Genomic DNA, 11,086 nt, shown 5'->3' on the forward strand with positions numbered 1-11,086 from the left:
GCTGCAAAGAGAATTAACATTTGCTCATATATTTTGACGTTTGGTAGGGCTGGTGAAGCAAAGCATTAGATAAAGCCCAAGATGTTTCATTTTGCTTTGGTAATCTACTTATGGAAGGCAGTGTAAAATCAATCTTGCCAAGCAGAAAGAGAGTTGGTGGAGTCTAAATTCTATTTCTGAGAGCCAGCCAGTTTATAAAAATGGTGAATATTTTTTTCTTATAAATTGAAAGTGGATCTTTTGAATGCAAAGCTGCAATTGTTTTAAAAACAGTTATTTATTATTTCCAAGAGAGACTGGTTAACTGTAAAGTAGATGTAACAAAATAATGAGGTGAATGAACCCTAACTGTACATATTCTTGACATAAATGAAATGCACACTGTTGTAGCAGGTGAAGTGAAGCATTGTCTATCAGGGCTGTTTTTCTTGGCTGCATCTCAGATTGTGTGTGGGATCCTAACCTCAGGCACAATAGCATTCATAAACAGCAATACATTGCTGCTCTTTCTACACCAACACATGAATACTCATTTTTAAACGAAAACAATCTTATTAAATACCATTCATTCATATCTGGATTTACAGATGCTTGTTACTTTTTGAAACCTGTACCAAATATAATTGTTTTATACTGGGCAATGTATAAAGCAGTCTTATGCTAGAACATTATAAGGTCATAATAAATAATGTTTTAAAGATATAATTAGCTACTTTACGCTAGGAGAGTGCATTTTAAGTGTCCTTCTGCTGCATTAGCAAGCCACCAGAAAACAGAAATGAAATAACCTTGCGTAATTTCTTTATTATTATATTATTATTTCTAAGGAAGGATTTTGCAGGCGATAATGGAAATCAGACCAGCTTCAGGTTCAGCCTCTTCCTCTGTGCCCAAAGTGCAGTTACTAAAACGTACTAATTACTTTAGTGTTCTTTGGATGCTTTTTTAACATTGTGATAAACCTGCAGCAATACAATTCTAGGTCATGCTTTTTATACACTAACAAAGATCTGGTGTTATTTTCTTTCCCAGATAGGCTGAAATTCGGGTGAGTGGCTGCATGTTAGACCGTTGCTGCCACACAATGCTAATTTCTGCATGTGAACCAAAACACAGCTCAGCGGTCTTGCACTGTGGATAAGGACAGCCCTTCTCTTTGTACCGTAATTTACCCCACCCTCTAAAAATCGAATATTAGTATAATTTGAGATTTAACTGGTGGAACAGCCATCAGGACAGCAATGCCCCGCAGCTGAAATAATATTTAAAATAGAAGGGATTTGACATTTGAGAAGTCAGTGGCTTGAAATACCCAGTTGTACTTAGCTAATTCAGTCCTTAACCTCTGGTTTCAAATAAATCAATTACAGTCGATTCCACTTCAGTTCAGAAGTGCATGAGGTTTTTAGTTAATTGAATACATTTTATTCACTTGCTAGGAGTATTCATTTATCCAAACCCTTACATTTGAGGGTGATTTCTTTATTGTCCACGATAAATTTGACTGTGTAATCAGATCAACTCCTTGTTTGTTTACTCATGTCCTGCCTTGCATTGAAATTCCAGAGTGTGCTTCCCTTTCCCTTGTCAGTACGTACGTGTCTGAGCCCAAACTGGATTCCCAGAGCACCAGCCCTCGCCTTCAAAAAGCGTAGCTAAAATAATAAACATCGCTCTGACAAGGAGCGGCACGAAGCCCATCCCAGCTAGAGAGGGCGGCATGATTTAAGCAGCTCCACAGCCGAACAGAAAAGGTTAGGAGTGTACAAAATAAATCGTGCATCTGGTTCTATCCCGTGCATCTTCCCTGAATGGAACAGCTATGTCGTTGCTCCCTGCCCTGCAAGTGCCAGGAGCTGTTAACTCTTGGAGAGTGTTTGGAGCCCGCTCAGCCTCTGCAGGAGACGATTTTGTTGAGTGCAGGGCGGTGAGGTTGTGCCACTGATCCATTCCAAACAGATAGGGATATACACAGTCCTTTGGATGTGGTGTTTTCAGAAGCCTGCTGGTGTTGGTTTGCTGTTTTGGAAAGGAAAGGGGTTAATTAGCATCATTATCAATCACTAATGCTTGTCTAACGTGTCCAAAAAATAATCAAGTTAGAGGACTGCATGAAGCTAACATCTGCTTCATTCCAGCTAAAGATTTTTCCCTATATCGTTCAATTATTGGAAGTCCACACCAGTTTCAGGCTTTGTCAGGGCCATAAAACAGGGTCAGATCGTTAGAAATCTAGAATGGAGGGGAAAGTGCAATATAAATAACAAATGGCTTCATTATTTGAGTTACAGGTGCATGAATGGCCGTGAAAATGAGCAGGGATTACTAGAATGTGTTCCTTCTTTTTATCTCCAGGATGGAGAAAAAAAGAAATCAGCCAAGCCTGGTTCTTAAATCATTTGTCCTCTCTAATGCAATATTTAGTTGAGCAACCTCAAACTCCCCCAAAATAAGTAATTTAAAGCAATTGGAAGCAGAGGAAAAGTAAAACTCTTTCATGGCTATTTACTAGTGGAGCCTTACTGGTTTCAGTATAGCAGAATGGCCTTGTTTCTCTTTTTCTAGCTGAAGTTGCTAGACTTCCTTGGGTGGCTGATGTTTTGGGCAGGGCAAATAAAAATATAGCTTATGACAAAGGGAAAGATTTGTGTCCTTGAGCTGTTACTCCTCTGTTCTGGTGCCTGGTGCTGTACGCAAGCAGGTGACAGATCTGTGGGCTTTCATTCCCTCTTATACTCTCTGCAGTCACATCTCCGTGAGGTCGTGTTCGGCTTGAGTGGCCCAAATTAGAGGGTCAACGTTTCTCCTCTCTCTGATGAAGTGGTTGGGGCACCTTCACTGAGTGAACACAATGTGGAATTCAGGCTGTTTCTACCTGGAGAGCTTTTTCATAGGGTAGGAGGGACCCAATGGTTTCCAGCCTTGCTTTTCCTTCTGTTTCTTTTGCAAGGCAGGCACTGGCACCCAAAGATCACCACAAGCTCTGCAATTATTAGTCTGCTCGTAGTCACTCATTTGCACAGACACCTTCAGACCAGGTGGAGGAAAGCATGTCCCAGGTGCAGAAGGAATTGTCTTGTTTTCAGAGCAGGGAGGTGAAGGACTGCCGGCTGTGAAATGAGTGTCGTTGCTCAAGTGAGATATGCACACACCCCAGTCCTAGTTTCCATGGGACATTACAGGAGCTATGTGAAGACCTTTCCTGTCCAGAGGTACTCTTGAGCCGTGCTGCTCTTGTTGCCTGTGGTGTGGTTAATTCCCTTTGTAATAGTCTATTGGAAGCAGATGGGGGGGCTCTGAACGGAGAGTTGTTTTCTGGCAGAAGCGTGGGCCATGCAGTTGGGCTCTCAGGCTTAGGGATGTATGTTACTTCACCATGATGGTTTTGGTTGTGCTCCTACTGGCTTGTTGGTCCGGCAGGACTCCTGCCCTGTGCTGCTCTGGGCAGAGCTGCCCCCTCCTCTCTGTGTGAAATCTGCCCCAAGCCCAAAGCTGAGGATAAAGAAGCAGAGGTGTGAAATACACGGGGCACGTTTTCGGTGGTGCTTGGGGCTGTGGGGAAGGAGAGAGCTGCCTTCCCGATCCTCTCCCCTGCTCCCTTCCTGAGCCTGCTGGCTGCCTCCCAGCTCCAGCACCCTCTTCTCACCCTCTCCCTGGCTGCTGGGTGCTGCTCCCACTGCTAGTCCTGTCTCTCCCGGGGCCCTTCCTCTCCTGCTTGGGGATTATCTTTCTCCTCTGCAAGGGAGGTGGCCTGGACCTTAGCTGGGGAGAGCCCCTGCTGTGGCCTCAGCTCTCCCCTCCCCTGTAGACCCAAAGAGCTGGAGTGTAAACATGCCAAAAATGTGCTCCTGCTGTCCCTGCCCAGGTTTGGGCTCTTAGCAGATAGGAAAACCCATTGCCACAGAAACGGGAGGCAGGATGTTCCCGAGGGCTGTTGTGTGGGCTCGGGCTGGCCAAGGGGGCTTCTCCCCATCCCCGTGCACTCCCCATGCAGCCACCTGACTGGAAAGGACAGGATTTTGCAGGGAACTGGGGAGGGGGAGAAAATCTGATGGAAAAGGGTTTTGCCCCAAGCCTTCCACGTAGCCCAGACAGGGCTGTGAGGGGTCAGAGATAACCCCATCCCTCACTGCAGCTACCTCTGGAAAGTTTCTTGGGAAGGCACTGGGAAAACTGGAGCCTGCAGGAGAGCACTGGCTGCTGCTAGGAGCCTCTCAGAGGCTGGCTGCTTGTTCGTTTGCATCGTCACACCCAGGGAGGCTTTCCGTCTGGGGTGTCCCTCTGTCCATCCATGTGGCCGTGCTCGGAGGCGCATAGGCAGGTGGCTGTGTGCGGAGGTGTGGGTGCCTCTGCCCTTGTCCATGGGTGTCTATGGGTGTCTATGGGTGTCCCTTCGTCTCTGCAGGCGAGTGTATTTATCTCGCCATCCCTGCGACTTTTGGAGAGGCTGGGAGAGGAGGGGGTTGGGAGGGCTGTCTCCCAGATAGTTGATATTCCAGGTTCAGCCTCTTTCTCTGCTCTCATTCTCTAAACCCAGCCGGGGGGAGTGTCGCCCCAGGCCGAACATATGCTTCTTTCCATTGCACTAATCCACCTTCAGCGTGGAGGAATAATTGCTCGAGTGTCCATGGCTCCTCTCCGCTTTGTCCCTCGCTGGCTCCCATCAGCTTGGCACATGCCATTTCAATCAAAACCTTTCAGAGCCCTGTCTCCTTTTATTACTGCCCCGCTTCGCCAAGAGGAGGGAAGGGCTGCACCCCGTCCCGCAACGTGGGGGGGACGGGGCTGGGGGGGCCCCCAACCCCCTCATCCACCCCGCCGGGAACAAAAGGGGCAGAGAACAGCACCGGGCTGAGTTTACTCCGCCTGCATGTACGGCATTGAAGTATTTTTGTTGTTGCTGCTGCTGGAAAAAAAAAAGGGGGGGGGGTGGAAGGGAAAAAAAAAAAAGGAAAAAAAATAAAACCAACCCGACTGCGCTGCAAGAAGTGGCGGCCGGCATTTCCTTTCCCCAGGTTTGGGCAGAGCCCAAATGAGATGGGACAGGAGCGAGAGGTATGCCCTCGGCCTCCCCCGGCTGGATCCGACCCGGGGTGGACAGCGGGGACAGGGGGTGCCCTGGGGCAGGGGCAGCCTCCGTAGGGCTGTGGCAGCACGCATCCTTTCTTTCCCTATTTTCCTCCCTCCAGGCGAGGGGGTCGTGGGTGTTGCGAGGGTGGGGTGGGGGGCTTGAAAATTCCTCCCAGGAGCTGAGGGAGCGAAAAGAAGGAAAGAAGGAAGGAAGGAAGGGAGGAAGGGAGGACGGGAGGCAGGAAAGAGAAGGATCCAAGATCCGCGGGATTTTCACATCTTTGCGGGACCGCCCAGCTTTTTCTCACCTCTACTTTCCGCGCAGCTGCCCCCGCCGGGTGAAGGGGGGGATGCTCGGTTTTAGGTGGGGGGTTCCTGCCCCGACCCCACCTGCAAAATGCCGGCTCCCTGGGGAGGCCGACGGTTGGGACGAGCGAGATGGGTTTGTTAACCCCCCGGCGGGGCAAAGAGGAAAGGGGAGCGGGGCTGGATCCGGCCGGGCGCCGTGGGAGCGCACAGGGGAGATGCACGGCGCTTGAGCAGCTCCGGCTTTTTCCCCTCGCACCGTGAATCTCTGGACAGTTTTGTTAAGCACGGAGCTTTTTCGCTGCTGAGAAAAATCGGCTTTGAAAAAAAAAAAAAAAGGCTAATTTTCCCCTCTCTGCTAGGTTTAGGTTTATCCGCAACACCCACAGAAAGTGCCTTATGAAAACCAGACTTTTCTATGAAAAGACTCTTCTGGCAGCAATTAGTCTGGCTTTCTTTAACAAAATTCTTTGTAATGTCATTCAGCGGGAAAAAAAAGAAATCCCAGGACAATTTTGATTACCTAGTTAAAAAAAAAAGTATATTCAGTTTTGCTCTGACAAAAGTGTTTAAATCGCCCTTTAATCGGAAAAAAAAAAAGGTTAAAATTTTGCGAGAATGGGTTTTCATTGGAAATAAACTTGCTCGTATCACACGTGACGGGCGTAAAAATACACCCAGACGGTACGGATTTATTTAGGGGGCTTCAGCATCACCTTGGTTGGGAAGGGAAGGCAGGCGGGCTGGGAGGCACATTTTAGGGCCCATTCATTTGCGCCCGCCGAGTGCCGGCGCTCAGAGGCGGTCCCAAACCTGCCCCCGGGAGGCTGCGCCTGGAGAAGCCGCACTGAAAATCGCGGCGCTCCGGAGCGCGCAGGGATCGGAGCTCCCCCCGCCGCGAGAGCAGGGGGCGAGGGGCAGCGAGATGCGAGGCCGCTCCCTGCCCACCTCCAGGAGGAGGAAGAGGAGGAGGAGGAAGGAGAAGGGGGGCGCCTCCCTGGGCATTTGTCGCGGATGCTGGGGCAAAGCCGGTCCCTCTGCCTCATCCGCAGGTTTTTGCTACTTCGCTTCTTCCCCCCCTCCCTGTGCTCTGGTGAAAGGTTGCATGCTCCAGCCCAGAGGTTCAAACGTTAAATTGCTAAAACAGAGTCGGAAAGGGGGCTGTAGGGGACGGAGGCGTGTTTATATTTCAGATCTTTTCAAAGGTCGGCTTTAATTAGGTTAAATACAAGTATTATTGGCCCAGAAACACGTAGTGCGTTAAGCTCGTTACAAGCCTAATTGCAAGGCAAAAATAAATAAATAAGAACAATAACAAAGTGCATGGGGAAAGGACAAAAGCTGCGCTCCTCCATCCCTGCCCGCGGCCCCTGCGCCCACCTGGGCACATCTCGCCCCGGCCTCCCCCCTGGTGGGGGGCGTTTTGCAAGGCCCTGCCGAGCCCCCACAAAGGTGGGGTGGGGTTTGTTTGGGGTGCGTGAACCTGCTCGGAACTTGCGGGGAGCCTGGTCCCGCGCGATCCTCCAAAATCCATCGCCCCAGCTGATCCTGCTCGCTCAGCCCCCTTGGCAGCGCAACTTGGGGGGGGGGGGGGGAGGGATGTGGGGAAAAGGGAGACATTTGTCCCGAATCACGAATTTTCATGGCTCGGAAAGAAAAAGGTAAAACTCATGTCTAGCTCAATTAATAAACATGGTAATTTCACACCCAAAAGGAGGACATTATTTCATGTTAGTGCTATCGGCTCCATCACAAAGGGTCACAGCGCAGCTGTGGCGAGCCCGGGGTTATTATGCAGCCTGATGATAGGATCCCGCTTGCCATCCCGGCTCCTTCCTCGGGGCTACCAATAGCCCCCGGCAGGGCTCGTGCCACCTCATGATAAAGGACTTACCCGATGCGTGAGGAAATGGAGCAGCTTTCAGATGAGAGGTAATCAGCTTGCAGGCGCAGTCCCAGCCTCTCTCCCGCGCCGGACCCTTCCCCCGCCTTTCAATTTAACTTTTTTTTTTTTTTTTCCTCCCCCAGACCCAAACAAGCCCCCGAAGTTGTTTGCAAGCCCCCGAGCGCAAAGCGGAGCTGGGAGGGTTCCCTGCTCAGCCAGCCCCCCCGGAGCACGGGATTTCTGGTGTCAGGAACCGCGTCCAGGAGCCGTGAGGCGACACATTAACTGCGATCCCATAATCTCTTAATCACATTACGTTTTAAGTGAGCATGTGTAATTTCACCCATCAATGATTTATTTAAGCATCGGAGCACAATTACTCGTCTCGTATGCAACCGCCGGCCGGGGGAGTGTTGTTTGCTCGAAATAAAATCTGGGGTCGGGGGGGGGACTGCCCCTACATCTGTGCTGAGACCCCCGCAGCCAGGAGCTGCCGCGGCTGAGAGAGGGATGTTCGCCCCCTTTCTCCCCTCTCTTAAAAAGCGAAGCCCCCCGATACACTCCTCAGCAGGAGGTCTGCTAGCGGCCGTGGGACGCGCCCCTACTGCACCCTTTTGGCTGAAGCAGGTGCAAGCCGCAGGAGGACACACTGATCTTCACGCCTGGGTGAGGGCGGTTTCACCCTTCCCGCATCCTATATGTTACCCATCCCTGGCTGGCAGCCGCTGCTCCGGCGTGACAAACGCCGAAAGGATGCTGGCAAGGAGCGAGGCAGCTTCCCTGGGGGTGGGCAGCATCCTCCTTTCTCTTTTTCTTCCTCTCTCCACCCGCAGCCGACCCCAAACTTCACGACGGCAACAGACCTAATCCGTTCCCCCGGAGGGGCAGGGGGACACCCCGCCCGTCACCGTCGCATCGCGCCTAAGGGCCACGGACGTCGCTTGTCCCTGCAGAGATGGGGCGGAGAGAGGCCCCGAGCCCCCCGCGCCAGGGACAGCATCCCCCAGCACAGGCTAGAAGTATTATTACTATTATATAGTATTATTATAATTTTTTCCCCGCAGATTGCAGCGCTGCGGGCCGGAGGGAAAGGCGCCCCGCAAACACGGCGGGGCTGCGGGGGGCTGAAACCTTCCCTAAGCCGGGCTGGGCTTTCCCAGATTTCTGTTCCACATGTACCGGTATTTTTGTTAAACCGTTGATACAAAAAGGTGCCTGAGAGAGAAAATCTTTGGTTAAAGACAGAAAGAGACCTCCTTCCGTTATTTTTTTTTCTCTTTGCCCCCCCCCCCCCCCTTTTTTTTCTTTCCTGGAGCTGCTTTAGTCAGGCGTTTGGCAGATTTAACGTTGCAAAGGAAACAAAGGAAAAAATGTAATTACATTTTTGGAAAACAATAATTACACGACACAATCGGTATAACAGTAAGCGAAACACAGCAGCGGGAGTTAGAAACAATATTGGAACCGTGGAGATGGGCTCCGCTGCTGACTCAGCGTTTCTGAATTCTCCAAATTATCCTTACATCGGATTTCATCGGATTCAGCTGCAGTCTACTGGCTTTTAAATGAAAACGTATTTCGCTGATTAGGCACATATTAGCTGCTTAAAATAAAAATAAAATAGAAAACAAAAGGAAGGAAGCAGGTTTGCTTAGGCACAAACAATTCTGGTGAATGGAGAGTATTTTGGGAGCCCTGCCTTCCACCTGTGCCCCGCTCCCCCCCTATTTGTGCCTTTGGCAGGGTGAATTTCTGCAGCACCTGTCACCTGGGGAGGCTGTGGGTTCGCATGGCCCGGGGCTGCAACTTCACGTCGGAGCACGTTATCTCCCGCCCTGGATGGGGCTGACAATACCCCCCGACATCCACTCCACACCTTCGTCCCGGCTCTCACACGGAGATTTAGTTCTGGGGGGACTCTCCGGGTACCAGGAAAGTTGTGCATGTATTTATCTGTTTTTCAGTGGCCTGGATTTTACTTTAATTGAGAGCCTTTAGGATTAGTTGTAATAATAGGAGTGGTTAGGATGGGAAGGTCTCGAGGCTGAGAAGAACTCTTTTTGCCTCCGAAGAAAATACCAGACATCCCACAGAAACAACCTTGCAGGGTATAGGTCTTGTGCAGACAGAGAGAAATCATCGGGTTGTCGGTGTGCTGTGAAGTGTACATGAAATTGAGCATTTGCTGAAGCGGTCCTTCGCTCTGCTTCCTATTAAGTGCCAAATCAAAAACATGATCAAAAATCAAAAAAAGAAGGTGAGAGGAAAAAAAAAAGACGACTTTTAGTGCCCAGCACTGAAGCAGAAACATCCCAGGGAGAAGTTTGGAGCTGTGCTGCTGCTCAGCCCCCCGGTTCTGCTGCCGGCAAGCAGGCGCGTTACCGGCGACAACAACAGCAGCAGGAGCAAACACGAGGCTCCTTGCTGCCCGCTCCTTTGAAAACAAACACGACCTCTTTTTGGTCAGGAAACTCCAGACAGAAGTGGCAAGTAAAGCTTTAAACCATTTGGAAATTCCTTTATGATTTAAAGAAGGAGCCAGGGGGCTTTCGTCCTCTCCCTGTCATTGGTTGCAAAAAGGGAAACAAAAGAGGTAAAATGCATTCTCCAACTAACTGGCAAAGCGTTTCATATGCATCAAAGGGAAAGAAAGAGCTAATCCGAAAATGACCACTTTAATGTACACAAAATCGTTGCAAACCCATGGCTATGGCGGCAGAACCAAGGGGGATTTTTAACTCACCACCACAACAAAAACCTACACTTAATGTCATAATAACGGATATTAAACAAAGGGGAATGAAAGGATCTCACGCTGGTTTTTCTGCATTCTTGACTCTAATTAAAAATATACAGAAAGAAGACATAGTTTGGGTCAAAATGGCATGAGAGCTGCCTTGTGCCAGCAAAGGGTCTACAATTATCAGCTTAGAGGCTGGACCCGAGAGGTCTCACTCACTCTCTGGCTCTGGGGGAGCCGTGAGCTGGGTGCAGGGGGCCAGGGTGGGATGAGCTTGGCAAGGGCTGGGGGACAGGGCACCTTGTCCTACCCCTAGATGGCAATGGGACATCAAAGAGGGGCTAAAACAAACACTCAAGCTTTTTTTTTTTTTTTTCTCTGCTTAGTTTTGGAGGCCACTTGGACAGCCCTTCCAATTCGAATGGCACCGGGGTGTTTGCCCAGCATCAGGTGGTGACTCTGCTCCCGTCCAACAAGTGCCCTGCATGACAATACCTCCCCAGGGAGAAAATGCCAGCATAGAAGGAACTTTCTCTGAAACTAGAGGCCAGGAGCTGGAGCCAGACACATTCAAATGCGAGATAAGGCACATGCAGGTAATTAACCACTTGAATAAGCTACTGAGGGCAGCAGCGGTCCTGTCCCTTGCTATATTTTGGCAGAGGAGTGGATGATCCTGTGGCTTAGTTTAATCCAGGTGCCCAGGCTCCACACAGAGGCAGCTAGGTACAGCTCAATAGCCTGCAGTATGCGAGAGGTCAGATGGGGACCTTCCAGCCATGATTCGCGACTGACTTCAAGACTTTTTGATTTGACCCTGTAGTAATATCCATAGCGGTGTGTGCCTCGTGTTACTGATGTTTCAGTGTCTCTTCCCTGGTTCGTATGGAGGGAAGCATCTTTAATGCTTGTCTGTTTTACTTTCGGAGGAGCCAAACTTGGCCAGGTGTCGAGAAGACAGGTCTGCTGTGAAGAGTCACTAGTCTCACTGCATTCTGAAGGCCTTCTTCCATCTTTGCAGAAGACTTTTAGGTGCCTGCAAGTATTTCGGACTACACTCGAGGTATTCTCACTCACCAGCAATG

General features: G+C 50.0%; 1 long non-coding RNA gene across 3 annotated transcripts; it reads left to right on the plus strand.

Moving 5' to 3' along the window:
- Positions 1–6,985: 6,985 nt before the first annotated feature.
- LOC308189170 lies at positions 6,986–10,591 on the plus strand. 3 transcript variants are annotated; one of them, XR_013946069.1, is made up of 3 exons: positions 6,986–7,308; positions 7,405–9,186; positions 10,388–10,591. It is a non-coding gene; the product is annotated as an uncharacterized lncRNA (long non-coding RNA). The 3 variants fall into 3 exon arrangements; XR_013946070.1 differs by having other exon boundaries at positions 7,405–8,280; XR_013946071.1 differs by lacking the exon at positions 10,388–10,591 and having other exon boundaries at positions 7,405–7,927; positions 8,095–8,898.
- Positions 10,592–11,086: the final 495 nt, after the last annotated feature.

This window comes from Anser brachyrhynchus (assembly GCF_964034855.1).
Source record: "Anser brachyrhynchus genome assembly, chromosome: 2".
Lineage (NCBI taxonomy): Eukaryota > Metazoa > Chordata > Aves > Anseriformes > Anatidae > Anser > Anser brachyrhynchus.